Below are 18,952 nucleotides of genomic sequence, written 5' to 3'. Positions count from 1 at the left end.
TGCAGTTCTGTAGTTCTGAAATCTACAAATTTACAATTCGGTCAATGGAATGATTTGGGTTGTACAGCCATAGCATATACTCTCTGCTACCAAGGTAATATAGCATTTTTTACTTAAGTAATTCACAATAAAAATGTATTTATTCTGTAGTCCTGTAGTAAAAGACCTACATGGAATTTGATGTATCATTTTTCTATAAAACATTTCAAATACTTGAAAAAAATCATATTTTATTTAATTAATAATGCTGAAATTCTTTGGAACATTCTATTATGCAGGGCAACAGTGTGACTAACATCATGTAGAAATAATATATTGCCTATAGCTTTCATTACTGAAGTGAATTCACGATTTAGTTCTCTAAAAAATTTGCATTGTCCAATTATGTGAAAGATGCATTGAAACAGCTGATAGATTTCTGTCGCTGAAATTTGGAATTTGAAGTAGTAATTTATGTTATAGCTGCTTCTACGCTGCAATGTTGAGCTTATTGCAATTTGACTTCTAGCTAAAGACACACAATTATGTGTACTTACCTGTATAATCTTTCATTTTGCATGGCTATATGATTTCGACGGTAACATTGCACTTGGGGTCTTTCAGTTGATTACAGACAGGATTGTTGCAGTGTCCAGTTTAAAACTGCTCATGAATTAAATACTGAATTGGTTAGATCTCATTTAATACTTTTTAGTATGGATCAAATGTACATTATTGTTTGGATGGTTGCATTGCTTGTCTACATATGTAGCAACTATATTTGACTTAAGAACTCACTTTATTGACAACTAACATTTAGTAGGAAATAGGTTCATAGGCAGTTACTAGGTATGCTATTCAGGAGACCTTTACGGAGCCTAGCCAAATTCCTAAATGCTGTAAAGCATTATCTGATTAAGGGACTTCCTAAAAGTCACATAGTATGTAAATGAAGGCTGAAGGGATTAAACTCTGTACCACAGGAAGTAGCTAGTTAACATCTCACTGCCTTAATCCTCCGTGCTAACTGTGACATACAAATATATGTTTAAATGTAACTATTCTTTTAAATTTTAACTTTTAGGTTCCAACAGCATGTTATTAAAATAACTCTTGCTTATTAATTTTATAAGAACTATTCACAAATTTAATAGTTTGGAACATTGCAATTAAAAGTGCATATTGTCACACTTTTGAATATATTATATTATATTATTAAAAAAAGAATCAGACTGGCTGATTTTGTAATACATACTGTAAATTTGACATCACATTCATTTGCAGTAGTTTTAATACTTTCCATGGTGTATTCATTTGGATTGTCTTTTACCTACTCAAGGTCCAACTGTTCATGACTCATTTGCTTGCAGCTGAATGCTCGCCTATATATAAATGTATAAGAAACTGAAACAAAAAATGACTCTGTCTCTTAATGTATTTTTTCCAAGTTTATGCAGACGGAAGGCAGTATATTTCATACCTCTCAAACTCTTATTGCAACATATCTGGAGAAAAAGAAAAATAATTGGGGTACAAAGTTCCAAACATAGGGAAATGTTAAATATTGCTCTTATAAACTTAGAAAGTTGCTGGAATAGCAGGTTTTGTATTATCATGCATTTTCTGAAGGATATGAAGTCTGAAACTCAATGGTCTGTGGTGACTTTAATCCCCAGTGGTTTGCCAGAAAATCCCAAATTCTTTGAGGAAAAGACCAAAAATATAAGGCAAAAATCTGAACATTCTGTAAAACCCTTGACAGTTGAGAGGAATGATATATTCATAGTGTAGGAGTGCTGAGGCAGATCCTCCATTTTGAGGATGTGGCATGGCTTGCCACTTTGCCAAATCAGCTGTTTTAAACTTCCAGCTAATTGTTAGTGGTAATCGAGCAGTTTGTGTTTAAGATGATAAAGCAGATCCATTTGTTCTGGCAATACATTTCTTTGAACACTTTGAGGTGCACTGCAAAACAGACATAATTCCTTTGTGCATTCACTTTGGTACTACTTTTCCTCATGCTATATTATGAAGTGCTGTACTGTAAATGTTTTAGAGTATCTTATTAATATTCCCATCACGTCCGTTGTTTAAAGGAAATAATTGCTTGGAATTTGTTCTTGATTAGTTCTTATAAATTCATTTACTACGAAATCCTTTAATACATTTTGATTAGATGATTTATTGAGCAGAAGACTTTTAACAGTGTTCCGTCTTTAAAACATTAACCACTTATAACTCTCATTTTTATTCTAAGAAAATAATGCCTGCAAAAGTGCTTATAGCAGGGATGCAGCCAAATTCACCCAATAGGTGTAGAGCTAAATAGATGTTCTGCAATAAATTTGGTATTCTCAAAGGAAATGTTCATCTCTCAAGGCTTAGTTATAAACTGCAGTACTCTCAAAATAAAAATTTATATTATTCAAAATTACTATTTATTTCTAAAACGGCTTGCAGCAACAGGTTTTATTGATTCCTTTCCTTAAAAATTGATTAATTTAAGCTAAAGTGAACTTTATACAATAAAGCTGCATTAAATAAACAGAAATAGTAAAATAAATGTTTTTCCTTTAAGAAACAAAAATCAAGGACACACAATATGTTCTTAATGATGTAGACAGAATGCCACTAAAGGAAGAAAATCAAAATAAGCTTTTATTGAAACAAAATTCATGACTGATAAATAAAATGGAAAACTTGAATGAACACCATAATAATTGTTTGTGTTCCTAAACATCCAAAAGGAAAGAATGTAATCTCTAGGATTCAATAAACTCTGTGTAGGCTTTGCATGAAGTCTACACGAAGTTTACGTGTTACTGCGGGTCTATATTATATCATCGAACGCTTAAAAAAGTGAACATTGATTGATCGACCTAATTTAAGCGAAAGCTTACAATCTCGAACTGTCAGATCAGCGACTTTTTTCCCAGGGAAAAAAATTGCTGATCCAAAACACATACACACAACACAAGCACACCAAACAAACAGAAATCCACACACATACACCTAAAATCTGATACCTAACCCTACACTAAACTATGCACACACCACTAACTACCCACTTACCTTAACCCAAACCCTAACCCTAAGGTCCGTCACTATCGCACACTCACCTCACTCGCTCCCTAACCCTAACTCACTTAAATCCACCCTAACTCTCATGTCCACTCAATCGCACACACACCTAACCTGAGCCCTAACCCTAACTCACCTAAATCACCCTAACACTCACATCCACACAATCGCACACTTACCTGAATCCGACTGGTAACTTTCCACCATAACATTGAAAATACCGAAGCAACACAAACGGATAACCGAATTCTTTCCCTAGGAAAAAATTCGAGTTTCTGCTGCTTCAATATTTTGCAGTTTCGCAAAAATAATTTCGATCAATCAACGTTTGCTTTTTTAAGCATTCGAGGATATAATATAGACCCGTTACTTCTATGGGCAGCAGTGCTAATTGCATATTTATGCTGCTCATCACAATTATATGATTACAAGCAAGGTTTTTGTCTGGCCAGAAAACCATGCAGAGAGGCACAAATATTCAAGTTTACTTAGGGGCAAACCTGCTCCTCGAGTTCAAGCAGACGGGCACAGTGACTACCAGGGATGAAAATACTGCAGTAACAGCAGTAACAACACAGTAAAGAAAAGTGTACTGAATGCAGTGTAGACTTAAACAACTATTTCCAGAACAAAATAATGGAGAGAAGGGTAAATGGCAAGGGCAACCACAAGAAAAGGTACACTGAACAAGGAAAGTGTGCTGATGAATGATAGGAATAAATTTGGAGGCAGAGGGCATGGTAAATATGGAAATTTCCCCAAGACAAGAAATGTTAATGTATATACACTTCCAAGACAAGTCAGTATCATAATATTTTGCACATATGTAGATAACCACTGTTTGTACTGCTGTTTACACCTCCAGAATTGGTATATTATGATATAAACATGCATGATAGTATATATGTGATGGTCATACAAACTTACATGTCAATAGAGGTGAATGATTGTGATATAAACATCACTGACATCCTCACTGGAAAGGACACTTAGCAAGGACAGTATATACAACAGGGGGCATGTGCATACTCTGAAGATCTGCAAAATTACTTGCTTGAATATGACTGACATGTCAACATAGTGCTCAACCAGTCAGGGACATATAACAACAGACTCCTGGATAAATGTAGAAAGAAACAGGCACAATCACGGACACTTTTAAAATATTATGACTATTAACTTGGTGGCATTGACAGAATATGTGATTGTAACTTATTATACATGTTCTGCAGTAACAGACGTGTGCAACTGTAATGATTTTCAGTATTTTATAAGGAGAATTCACCTCTCCTTCCAAATAAGCAATCACTTTTTGAAGGACTTAAAAGGGACAATGTTAAACCTACAGCTGAAATCAGGGCAATCCTGGCAAGTTGAGAGGTATGCATGACACATAAGCTACAGTCTCCCTGCAAGAATCAAACCCATGTCATCAATATTGTCAATGCGCTGAGTATTTACTGGGTGCAACACATAGAGATGTATCACACATGCATCTAGCAAAACACCTTGAAGGAAAGTCTGCACTGTGGCTAATTGGTATGCATCCCAGAGAATAGTTCTGTATGGCTTACCAGATGCGGGAGCTCAGGATGCCAAATGTGATACACTTCACTAAAGCATCCCTGCCTGATGTAGGTATCAGCCTTATGGATAACAGCACATAAAAATACCACACTATTATGAGTGGATTCCCTACACACTGCTGGGTATTGCATGGATCTGCCACATGTAATAGAATAGATATTGTCTGAAGAGTTTGCAGCTGTTATGTGAATTAAGAAGTGATCCATGGTAATGAATAGTACAGCAGTATGTGAGACTGATGGCAGTGCATCAGCTATGCCCATGTGCACAGAAATTACAGCAGTGCAAATTCAAGTGTCAATGATCAAGTAAGCTGCCACTGTAATACTGTACACATACCAAACAATACATGGAGCACACTCTATAAGAACATGTCAAACCTCAACACGTGCCACATGATCACGGCCCCTCTGACATTGCCAGTGAAAATATTATATTGCAATGAAATCCTAACATACATCCATATGTGTTCATGCAAACTATCAAGTGATAATACTGATCTGATGTAGTAGTATGTCTGTGATGCAGTACAGTCACACTATTGCTGTACCTATGCTACAATTGGACTTATAGCTGTATATCAAATCCAAATAGAACCTTGCATACGAATCATATACGACACAGGGGAACTGTTAACACAGTCGTAAAACTCTACCTATTTCATGTCATTACATCAGTTTTACATCATATGTCTATATAGTTATCAGGAAAAATGTGTGGGTGAGGGCCCAGACACCATATATGGAGACATTACCACTGACGTGAATGTGGTTCATGCAGAACAGTTAATGACGCAAGTGCTGACAGTCACACAATGCTGCTGGGAACACCTATATAATCCTTGAGAATAGCAACACAACAGTGCATGCAATGAATTCAACAAGGTTTCAAGTGGACCTCAAAATGTCACATGTTGGTAGAGATAACAGCATTACAACATGTTGGTGAACACAGGAGTATGTGCCTATGCAATCATTATGCCATTATACTGCGGGTATGCCCGATAACATTTCCACATGCTAGGTATACACATGCACACCTGTGCTATATTGCAGGTGTCACTGTGATGGCTAAATGAGAACTGTGTAGAATGTGGATATACTCCACAATCAGAACACATGCCTTAGTAGGGCAACAATATACATAGCATCATCCCATATCCCCAGTCCTCAGGAGGCATATTACTACAATTGTGATGGAAGGAACATGTAACCAAATGGCTGTAGCAGACATCAATACAGTAGCTCAAATCCCAGATTGGGATACTGCTTTGTTGGAGTACAGTACATCCACACATTACCATAGTGCATGTGTATGACAACAATGTCAACATGTGCAATGTTCATAGGGTCATAGGAAATTATTAAGCTAATGGCCAAGAGCCTATACAGGCCTAGTTATTATTAGTACATTAAAGCTTCCTTACAAAACATTACCTCATCCACACCTGGGCAACTCAGGCCATCTGGCCATCATGCTGTTTCATGCATATAAACCATTCCTAAAAAGGGGCAAACTGACAACCAAACAAGTAAGGATATGGCCTGAGTGAGAAATCTTGGCAATGCAGGATGGCTTTGAATGCACCAACTGGTCAGTGTTTAGGGAGGCAGTTGAGGAGAACCAACATATAGACATGCAGGTGTGTACAGAAGTAGTGATGGCCTATATTTCAAAATGTGTTGATGATGTAACAGTCAACTAAAGCATCACCATACATGCAAAATAGAAACCCTGGCTGTCTGCTGAAGTATATGAGCTCTTAAAGGCACAAAATGCTGCATTCAAATCAAAGGACAAGGATGCCCTAAGAGACACTACAGCAAATCAAAGTAGAGGTATAAAAGAGGCAAAGAGGACCTACAGACATAAAATTCAGGGACACTTCTCTGACTAACGGGACTCTAGATGTCTATGGCAAGGCATACAAGCAATAACCAACTACAGGCCTGCATCCTCCCCATGTGATGACAACACAGAATTTCTGAATAAACTAAACATCTGCTTCAGCAAATTCAACATGGATAACAACACTGTGGCAACTAAGCTCCCTGTCGAAAAGGGTCAAGAGGTGCTATGTCTCAGCATATCTGATGTTCTGAAGACCCTGAGAAGAATAAACCTAAGAAAAGCAGCTGGTCTTGATGATATTGTGGGAACTCTCAACTGTCCACTGTACTAACTGATATTTTCAATATATCCCTGAGTCTAGCCATTGTACCTAAATGCTTCAAAAATATGACAATCACCCTCTTAGCCAAGAAATCTCAGCAAACAAGTCTAACTGATTTCTGACCAATTGCTCTTATATCTACAGTAATAAAGTGTTTTGAGTGTCTAATCAAGAATCATAGCTCTTCAAATTTATCTGCAACACTGGACACATTACAGTTTGCTTATAGAGCTAACAGCTGCATGTCTGATACTAAAGCTATAGCACTACATGAATCCTTGGCCCATCTAGAGAACAGGAATTGCTATATAAGATTGCTGTTCATCAATTTTGGTTTTGCCTTCAAAACTGTCATGCCCCAGAATCTGATAGCAAAGCTGATCCAGCTGGGCATCAACACCCCCTGTGTAACTGGATACTGGACTTTCTCATAAACAGACCCCAAAAGGTGTGTGTGGGAAATAACAGTTAAAACAGTATCACACTGAGCATGGGTGTCCCACAAGGCCGCGTCCTGAGTCTTCTACTATTCACTTTGCTGACTCATGACTGCATGGCCAAACATGAATCCAGCAAAATCATCAAGGTCGAGGATGATACCACTGTTGTAGGTCTTGTTGGGAATGGAGAGGAAACAGCCTACAGGGAAGAAGTGGAGCATCTAATAGGTTGGAGCGATAGCAACAATCTGTTTTTAAATGTAAGCAAAACCAAAGAATTAATAGTGGATTTCAGGAGGACTCAGGAGGTACTTCAACCTCTGAAGATTAAAGGGGTGGCAATGGAAAGATTCAAAAGTATCAAGTTCCTGGGGGTGCATATCTCCATTGGCTTGTGCTGGATGACTCATATTAACCACACAGTGAAAAAGGCAAAACAACGTCTGCACTTCCTATGGAAACCGAGGAAGGCAAACCTGGCACAAACCATCCTCAAAGCCTTCTATAGGGGGACCATTAAGAGTATCTTCACTAACAGCATCATTGTATTGTACAGAAACTGCAACTCATCTGACCGCAAGGCTCTCAAGAGGGGTAGTGAATGCAGCATAAAAAATCATTGTTTCCTTAGTCCCATCCATGTATGAGCTGCATGAGGCTAGGTGTGTGGGAAAATCTAGGAAGATAATAGATGACCCCACCCGTCCTGAACATGGCATGTTCTTCCTCCTCTCCTTGGGTAGACGATATTGCAGCTTACACAGCAAAACATCTATACTGAACAGGAGTTTCTTCCCTCTATCCATAAGGCTGCTGAACTCAAATGTCAAACATGACTGTAGATAATAGGATCAGTATGCCACAAGCTGTGGTTTATGGTCTATAGTAAATATTTGGCAAGTGCTTAATAACTAGAACAGTTAGCCGATCTCTTCTATTACTATTAGTGTAATAGCCAGAAGGAGTCATCACCACATATATGTGCAATATGAACAGAGTTCATCATACTACTAATGTGGATGTGCAATATTCTAAACAAATCACAGTGGGAGTTCTTAGTCTGTGCAATACCTACTAGTATAATATTCTCTAATCTCTAATGTCCAATATGTGGTAAATTTATTACTGTATGTGAATCTTGCTTACTGTCCCTCTAATTATATGTTATGCTATGTCTTGCACTAGAACCAAGCAATGAAATTTCTCTCAGCTGGCACTGCTAGGTACATCGGATCGACAATATAATTTACTTTGACTTTGACTATTTTTCCATTTAAACCAAATGGCTATCTCTTGGCAAGGGAAAATAATAAGGGTATGTACATATATGTTTGATTTTATTGCAGACTGACGATGTCCATATGGGAGATGGGCACCACCCCATGAGTGAATTAGCAATCATACATCCTTTGGTCTGGAGATGGCTTGTAGAGGGTCATGGAGTGGCTCTGCTTTATGATGTGTGTATGGATCTTTGAGATGATGGCATTCTCAGTGTTCCACAGAAAGGATGTTATGTTGACAGAGGGAAAAAGGAGATGTTGGATTCAGTGAGCTATGTAAATGGTTCTTATAAATGGGAGTCAAATGAGAATAGATTCAAAACATCACACAATGACCATAATATAACATCAACCCACACAAGTTGACTGAGGTCAGATTTGAACACTATACCTGTCTAGGCATACAGACTGGATCCCGTACAATGTAAGCCTAGTGCCAGTGCAGAAGTCTAACTTGCACTCTGTCACAGTGCACTTTATAGAGGATGACATCATCAGTGTATGCTGAGATGTTGGAAGAAGTATCTGACATATCTGTGGACTGATATCCAGGTGTAAAATTGTCTCCATATAGATAGTTGAAGGAAGACAGCAGCAGTCAGGCTTATGCTGGCATGAGACTGTACACAAGTTGACTACTGTGAGATTAGAATCCCTGTCTATTCAGATAAGGAAGCCAAAGAACACAGTAGTTATCACTTGCACCATTGCAGAATTCTGACTTTCACAGTGTTTGAGATGCATATGAAATCAAACTCTTGATGCTATGGGCAAAAACAATCTTCAGTCAACTGATTTATGTCAACACTCCACATAGAACGGTGCTTTGTTACATCCAGCAGTCTATGACCTGTCAGAGTAACAGTTTCAAAGTAGTGCCTTTACTGTGCTTCAACTCTGTGTTCCTCTAGAGCAGTGACTTTAAGCAATATTAGTGTGGCTGATGGCAAAAACACATGACGTTTTGCCATAGGATGTGATTAGCCATTTGATGCCAGTAGGCATTGGTGCATGCTGCCAAACTCCATACAGATACAGAGGACAAATGTGAAGGCTTTTTTATGGGTCATTTCTGGCCATGTGTGTTGTGTGTGATTTTATTTTTTGACCAGATTAAAGAAGAAGGGAGTTTATGAAACAGCAACGATGATGTGACACTTGGCAGTGATCTTTTTGGCATGTGTGATGCTATACCTGGTCATACTTTGTACTCTGCTGAACAGTGAAATGCTCAATGGCGTGGCTTTTAAGCCTTGACGTTGGATGGATCAATCGGATGACGTGGCACATATTTTGCTGAGACTTACTGATAAAAGTAATTTGTATAAGGTGGGATTCAAACATTAGTAAAATAAAGTACATGCATTTCCACAGAGTTTATTATTCCTCATTGCCGCTGAAGAAGTATTTGTTAACCATGATCATTAAAGATATACAACTTAAAGAGTGACTGGTGCAACACTTATTAGGCATGTATGCACATGATGTTAAAAGGTCCTCACACATACATTCTTGTCTGTGAGGCAGGACTAATATCTGGCAATATATCGGAAATGGATAGACTTGCATGACTTTATTAGCAGAGTTTGGAGTTATGAAAACATACCTCACAATACATTCTGTTTTACAGTTATAATTGGGTCATGGCAGGGATCTAGATGATTGTCAGTAAACTACTGTGTCCATCAGGGATATGCAACTGCATTTTTATTACATAATCATCACCATCATGCTAAATCAGTTACATACTTAATCAACTGGGGTTCATATGTCAGTCATTAATGAGCTATGATGCCTAGAAAAGTATGTGCATGCAGGCAGTAATGATATCTTTCTGTTAGTCAACCTACTATACCTAGCTATTGGTATGTAGTATTACCTTTATAATCTGTGGTGGGAGCAATGACAGTGTGACACCCTTACTAAATTGTGGAGTCTGCAGCATTTGTACCCTGGCTCACCCATTTTGTGAGCATAAACTCACTGCATAAACACCCAGTATCTGATAGACACCCCAGGAACATAATCCTGTGTGATGGAGTCAAAAACGAGTTCAGAATGTTCTCTTAGAATCTTAGCCTCTGTAAGATATCTCTCACTCACTCACTCAAGAGAGAGAGAGAGAGAGATCCTTGACACTCTGGAAAAGACTTTGCAAATATAAGCAAGTCATCTAAATATTGAAGAATGAATCCACAAAATACCGTTTGGGTCGACACAATTCCTCACCACTTATAAAACCAAACAGAAAGTACCTAACACAGCTGAAATCAGCAAAATAAATCCACCGGTCGTAGGATAAAAACAAGATGTGTTTAATATATATCCACAAGATTTTTTTATCTTCAGAACCACTTCAGTTCTGAAGAAACTCGCTGTGACGAGTGAAAGCGCTTAGGAAGAAAGTGTAGCAGGTTGTGAAGTGAAAGCATATTGAACATGGGCACTATAACATGCTGGTTTAAGAAAGAAATGTCCAGGATTCCAAAATGGTGGTCGGCTAGTGAACAGCTAACACACAGGGCTCCTCATTTCATTTATTTTTTATAAATCTTTTCTATATCACAAAAAGCTTGGGGACGTCTATACAAACAAAGAAGGATTCTACATTTTCATCACTTGGATTATCCATCATCTCTACCTTCTGTAATATCGTAAGACAGACTTAAATTACTTATCCTTCTCCAAAGTGTAATACTCACAGAATCTCACAAGGCCTGCTCTCAGCTGCAGCATCCAGAAGACCACATGGCCAGACTGTTAAAAACTTCAAATGAACCTAGTACAATGGAGACACAAACAACAAAAGCCAAATCTTCAGCAATTTTTTTCACCAGAAAAGGAAAATGTATCTAAAAGACAAAAAACAAATAAACAGATCATGGAATCTAACAAAAATACTTCCAGTATTAATGAAGATCCCAGCTTCCACATGGATGAGCTAAAACAGGCCCTGCAACCTATACACTCAGCTATACAGAACTTCTCGGAACAACTTACTACTATAGGAAAATCCATCAGCCAAATTGCTGAAAGAGTGGACACACTTGAACAGAAAACTCAGTCAAATGAACTTCAAATACAATCCTTCACTGATGTTATAAATGCCAAAGCTACTGTCATAACAGATCTGCAACTGAAACTCACTGACTTGGAGGCAAGAAGTAGAAGAAATAATATCCTGATAAGAGGTCTCCCAGAGAGCTATGATAATCAAGGCCTTCTTAACATCACTAAGCAGATATTTGAATCACTTTTACACCTTGATGGAGAAAATCCTGATATCATCATCGAAAGAGCTCATCGTGCACTCTACAAGCGTCAAGACACCTCTATTCCCAGACAAATATATGCAAAGCTGCTCAACTACCAAATTGCTCAAAAGATTCTATCTGCAGCCAAAAAACACAAAACTTTTATGTGGAACAACAATAAAATAATTTTCTCACAAGATTTACCCATTGCCATTAAAGAGAACAGACAGAAACTGGCCCTGTTTTGCACAGACCTCATCAAAAGGAACATTCGTTTTCAAATGCGTTTTCCGAATACTCTCATCTTCTACATGAATGATATTAAATTCTCAGCTACTTCACTAAGTGAAGCAAGAGAAGCCTTTATTAAGGCTTTTGGCAAGTCCCCAGTTACTTGAAGTTCCACCTCCGAGAGTTTTTTTCTTTTTGGCTCTTAGGCAGTGTTTAGAACTTTCTGACTTACCTGTTGTCATGGTGTTTGATCCGCTTGCTAAAGCGACATAAGTCCCTATATCTCTTTATGTTTTTTGTACTCCTTTTGCCATTAAACACTCATAAATCAGTTCCGTTTTTGATATTAAGCCCTTTGCTGTTGGGTAGGAACACATTTGCGACTTCTTGTGTGCCACAGGGTCCCATTTGTATGTAACCCTCATGAGCTCTTGAAAAAATACACTCAATAACACTGCACTTATAGCGCGTCTTACAGTTACCAGCCCTAGCACGAACACTCATACATTGCCAAATAGCTCTATACCCTTTACTTTGTCCTGTAATGACTAAACTTTCCTTAAATAGTTAACCGGAGACTGATTAGGACCAGTAACGTTACTTCCAAGCACATTTGTTTTACCTAGCAGGTCTCCGATTGCCTTTTTCTTTTATTGCTTTAGACCTATGACTTGCTATTTATCTTGTCCCTTTTTTATTAGATCTATGATAACGTAGACTAGGGACGAGTTTTTTGGACAACACTTTTTTTTTTTATCTGTGTTAACTATATGGTGGTTATCTATTTTAAATTATAGAACTCTAAATCAGTCTGTATACCAACTGATTACTAGGTTCTTTGGTAACATTTACGGCAGCTATTATGGTAATTTTGCATATGTTATGGACAGCGGAGATACATATCAGACTTTGATTTAGATTTTGCCATTCGGTTTATACCTTTTTGTGTTTTTAACATTTTATTATTGTATATCACATTGTTTCATTGTATATAGGCTAGTACGACTAGCTTTACTAAAACGCAGAAGGAACAGTTACAAACTACATGTGGGATACTGCGATTTAATGGTCAACGCTGTACCTTTAAGGAGTAAACAATTTTTTTTGGCACCAATGAATCTATTTAAACTGAACGATTGTTTATAGATTCAGTTCTGAAGTAGACCAGGTTATTTTGGTTGTAAGCGCTAAACTTTTGGATTTATTCTTGGCGTCTTTGTCTGTCCACCCATGCTATGACTCTTGATATGTTATGTTTATGTCCTGTACTTGAATAATTTTATTCATGTACAATTACAGCACTGGGAAGTCGTTTATGTCTGTTTTTTATGTTACTTTTTGGCGTTATGTGGATTAAACACCGTGTTTGAAGTATCTTACGCTGTGGTTACTGGAGGTTACAGCGCCTATAGGTGGATGCGAGGGTATTTGATGCATTGTGCTATAACTCTTTTTTTTTCTGACGTTGTTTTTTTTCTTTTTTTTTGCTTTAAGACCAATGACTTGCTATTGCTCTTGTGTTCCATAGTAAGGGACATTTTTTTTTATTTTCATCTATTTATTTAAATTGTCTCTACTCTTACTACTTCATGGCTACTCCTAGATGTAATCACACACAGTAAATAGTTTTTTTTTTTTTTTTGAGATATGCTCACTTATGATGTCTTTTATAAATAACTTGGGGATGTAGCTTTCTGTCTTTATCATTATACAACAGCTAAGCATACAGGAAAGTGTCTGCAAGGCTCATCCTTCATTGCAAAAACTTCTAACCCAAAGATACTGAGAGTCAGAAATGCCTCCCTTTCCTTAACACTGTCATTTTATTTCTTAATTATGTACTTCATGGGCTACTGTGAGTTTTTTTTTTTTTTTTGATTTGGCCTCCAAATGTACACAGATCTGTACCTATTTTATATAATTATCCTTATACAGTGTTTTATGCTGCTTAGTTACAGCTTGCATACGTAACCATATTTAATCAGATGCCTACTTATATAACTATTTATAAATAGCTGTAGGCTTTGGATCTACACCTGTTATGTGTCTAAAGTATGCTTTTTGCAGCTAATATTCTATCTCACGTTGTCAACTGCAGTGTCTTACTATAAATTTATTATTATTTTTTATATTTATATATTTTTTAATATTGTTCTTTGTGATCTCCTTTAGCTCTCTTACTACCACACAATTTCATTGCAAATAGAGAACTGTTCTACCCACGGATACTGCGTCACATTAAATATAAAGAATCACTCAGGAATGTTTTTTTTTTTTTTTTTTTTCTCTCCTTCTCTCTCTGTGTACAGATAAATATAAGTTCAGTGCTCTTTAAAAATTACTGGCTCTTACCCTCTGCTTTAATACTCTAGAATTTATATACAAAAGTCATATAAGTTATTTGCAGTTTAACATGTCTGTTTTTTTTTTTTTTTTTTTTTTGTTGAATTCTTGTTAACTTAGGACTTCCTATAGCTTACCTTTAACATTAATATTTAGTCACTTAGATGCTCTTGTGTGTTTTGTTGGCATCCTAAGTTGACGCTTTGTTGGAATTATAGTAATTTGTACATATGTATAATATTGTTCCGGTTTTATTACGTTTTTTTTTATACTTCTTTTTTCATGTGGTTTGGGTGGTTAGGCACTGGGGAACGTAAGAAGAAGTATCCTGCTACCTTTTCAGTTATGTTTAAATTGTTTCTAAGAACTGTACTGTTGCAGATATATATATACCCCTTACCTTATTAAATCCTATGGCAATTCTTTTACACCACTCTCTCCCACACCTTTATTCTTTAACAATCACTGTTTTCTATAATACTACATTAATCCCAGTCGACTGTTTGTTCCCATGAGTTGGACTATAGATAGTTGGAATGTTAAAGGTTTACAAAACCCTGCAAAAAAAAAAACTATTACTTCATCTTATTTTTAAATCCCAGGCCAATATCTGTTTCCTCCAGGAAACTCATTTGTCAAAAGAAGGTTGGGACAAAATCTCTACCAGGAAATGGATTAGAACTATCATAGCTGATGGGGATAGTACAAACTCCAAGGGGGTTGCTATTATATTCAAGAAACAATTTCAGGGCACCATAAATCTAATCAAATCCGACAAAGATGGCAGGTGGTGCCATTTTACCTCTATTCTCCCTGACACTTCCAAACCAGTTCTCTTTATTAACCTCTATGGACCTTGCTCTCAACAACACACCTTTATATTAGAAATCTATAGCATCCTTAATTCATTCCAAAATTATCTATATATAATAGGTGGAGACTGGAATGCTGTTATCAATCCTAACTTAGATCGCACCAGTAATTCTTTATCATATAACTTTCACGCCTCATTAGCTTTAGAAGAACTTATTTCGGACTTTAACCTTATAGACACTATTGCATTTAGTAATATCTTAACTAAGGACAACCTATACACCTTCTACTCCTGTTGTCACAAATCATGGTCACGTCTTGATTATTTCCTTGTCTCTAACTTCTTTTCTAAATTTAACAACACCTTCAGCAGTGAACCTAGATTTATATCAGATCACGCTAGAATATCCTTTAAAATTATTTTTACACATTCTGCATTTTCCTATTCTAACTGGTCTCTTAATAACAATCTTTTACATAGCAAGGAGATACTAAACAAAATTAACACTTCACTTACTGATTTATGTTCTAATCTAGAAAATTCCCAAATTGCACCAGATATGCAATGGGCAGCGTGCAAGGCAGAGTTGAGAGGATTTCTGATAAGTAAAGCCTCATTCTTTAAAAAACTCAAGAAGAAAAAAGAATCCGACTTGCTCCTAACTCTAGCTTCCCTAGAGAAAAAACAGAGAACACATTCTGATCTAAATTCAGAAGACTTGATTAAAGCAACACGCAAAGAATTACTTGACCTACACTCTCATACAACACGCAAAGAATTACTTGACCTACACTCTCATACCTTCTCTCTTCAGGAACAAAGACTCATTGCGACATATTCTGAATGGGCGCAAATTCCCTCGAGAACTCTTGCTAGAATACTTAAAAGTAACAATGGTGCTGCCAAAATTTCCATACTCCAGTACAAGGAGAAACTCTACAAATCAGACTCTGAAATAATCCAATTATTTCATGAACTATACTCTGATATCTATAGCAAAGACGAACATAACTCCTTAAACCCTAAAATAGAAACTTTTCTTAACTCAATTACTGCCCCCTCTCTTAATCTTGATCAGTCGCCTCTGTTATCTGCCCCATTTAATATTCAAGAGATTCAAAATGTTATTAACAATCTCAAATTAGGCAAATCTCCGGGCCCAGATGGTTTTACTACCAACTTTTTCAAAACATTTAGTTTAAAAATTGCCCCTATTCTTCTTAAGGTTTTTAACTTTATTATAAAAAATGGAATTACTGACTTGCACTGGAATATTTCAAAAACGATTCTAATCTTAAAAAATAATCAAGACAAAACGGACTCTCACAGTTACAGGCCCATTTCGCTTATTAATGTTGATATTAAAATATTTGCCGCCATTTTGGCCAACAGACTCAAACAGATAATGCCCCACTTAATATCCCAAGATCAGGCTGGCTTCATGAGCAACAGACACACATGGGACAATACTTTAACTCTGGACTCTTTAATACACTTTACTAAAAGAGAAAAAAATCCGATATATGCCTTGACTCTTGATGCTTCAAAAGCATTCGACAGAGTAAATTGGAACTTTCTTTTCTCCACCATGTCCCATTTCAATATTCCCAAAACTTTCTCAGATATGATCAGAATTCTTTATATGAAATCTTACACCTCCTTATATATAAATAAAAAAATCTGATAAGATTCTGATTACTAATGGAACAAGACAAGGTTGTCCGCTATCTCCTTTCCTTTTTAATATATTTATTGAACCTTTTTTTCTATACATTGTTCAGAACATATACCACACGATTCCCAGAATATTGAATACACAAGTTGCATTATCGGCTTTTGCTGATGATTTGAATCTATACTTCCAATATCCTAACTCTGACTTACCCAAAATTATAAGTGCAATTAATAACTTTTCCTGCGCTTCTAGCCTCCAAATTAATAAGAAAAAATCACATATCTTTCCAATCAATCCGGACTCTCATAAACCCTTTTTTTTCCCTGAATCTTCCTTCCATATTTCATATAGTATCAAATATCTCGGCATTAATTTTGATCACAACCAAGCCTCTATCCTTCAAAACAATCTACTAAAATCATGGGCTATCATATGTCAAGACTTACAAAGATGGAAACTCCTGAAATTAGCTTTTCTTTCTAAAGTAGCCATTGTGAAAATGAATATATTACCAGGACTCCTCTATCAATTTAACGCTACGAATATAATAATATCAAATAACCTTTTCTCCAAATTCAACAAAAACATAGCAAAATTTCTTTGGTTTCCCAAGAGAGTCAGGATATCTTACTCTAAACTCACTTTCCCTAAAGAGAAAGGAGGGGTAAGCCTTCCAAACTTTCATCTGTACTATTCGATTATTTGCTCAAACAGACTATGGTCCATTTCAAATATGAATACTAATTCACACAATCATGTTCCTGCCTGGTTGAAGTTATGGCACCGTCATGTTACCTCCAATAAAATCAACCCAAAAGCTATCCCATTTCTCTCCAATATTTCTCTATACAACTTCAAACTACTCCCCCTACTGAAGCATAAAATTAGACTATTCCAAAAATTGATTAAGGACATTAACCTTGAAAATACTCTCCCCCTTCTACAACCTCTGCATCTTAATCCAAATCTCAAAATAAATAACAATATGATTGATCTCTCTAAATTTCCCCTCATCACAGACTTTACAGTTTGGGACCTCCTTAAACATAACTCCCTCTCGATTGCAGATTTACGTATAATTCTTAAGACCAATAATAAATACACAGTTATTCTCCGTCAATTACGAGAAGTTATATCCTCACAAATTGTCTGCACTCCATCTGATTCACGGGAAATTAATAAACTATCCGAAATTATTTCTACTCTTTCTAATCCCAAAAAACCCATTTCCTCCTCTTACAAATTACTAAAACTATTACTATACAATAATAATTGCCTTTTTTCCACTTATTGGGACAATTTAGGTTCTTCTATCACAGAGGATCAAAAGCTTTTAGCCATAAAAACCACCTTAGAACTCGCCCCTTCAAAAAACTATTATATACCCAACTGATGTTGAATAACAACTCATACTATACACCTGTAATACTCAATAAATTTAATCCTAATAACTCCTCTGCTTGCTCATGTTGCCCTTGCTTGAGCGCAGATCTTCTTCATATTATGTGGCACTGCAACCATTCTTATAAATTATGGTGTTCTCTCAAAGTGAGACTTAAAAAAATGGGTTACTACAATTCCACACTCTCTTGGCATACAGCCATATTAAATATTCCCCTTTTTAAGATGCCTAAATTGCACCTACACATTCTAATCGCTCTCTGTTCTCTAATTAAACTTTACATCACCTACAATTGGTTAGATCGCACAAAGATGAGTTGGCAGGGTCTCGAAGAGATGGCAACCAAACATATATCAGCACAAAAACTCATTTTTAGTTGTCCTGGGAAGAAAGCCTACTTCACTAAACTTTGGAAATGCCTATTAGATGTAATCTTATGTGACTAATATCTTACATCCACACTCTATCTGACATTCCCTTCTGATTTCGTTATCTATCTATCTACTTATTTATCTACCTGTCTTCTCTTCTTCTCTCTCTTTCTATCTCTCTTTTTAGATATTGCCTTCCCCCTCAGATTATACCCACTAGGGTGTTGTTATTTTACATTTACAGTTCTCATATTAGTACTGTTTGTTTTCACTCAAGGTAGCATGGTGTTTTTTTTTGTAAATAGTCATTATTTGGTGT

This window comes from Protopterus annectens, chromosome 9.part0, assembly GCF_019279795.1.
Source record: "Protopterus annectens isolate FY-2018-M chromosome 9.part0, PAN1.0, whole genome shotgun sequence".
In the NCBI taxonomy this organism is placed as follows: domain Eukaryota; kingdom Metazoa; phylum Chordata; order Ceratodontiformes; family Protopteridae; genus Protopterus; species Protopterus annectens.
This window is presented reverse-complemented; position numbering follows the sequence as displayed.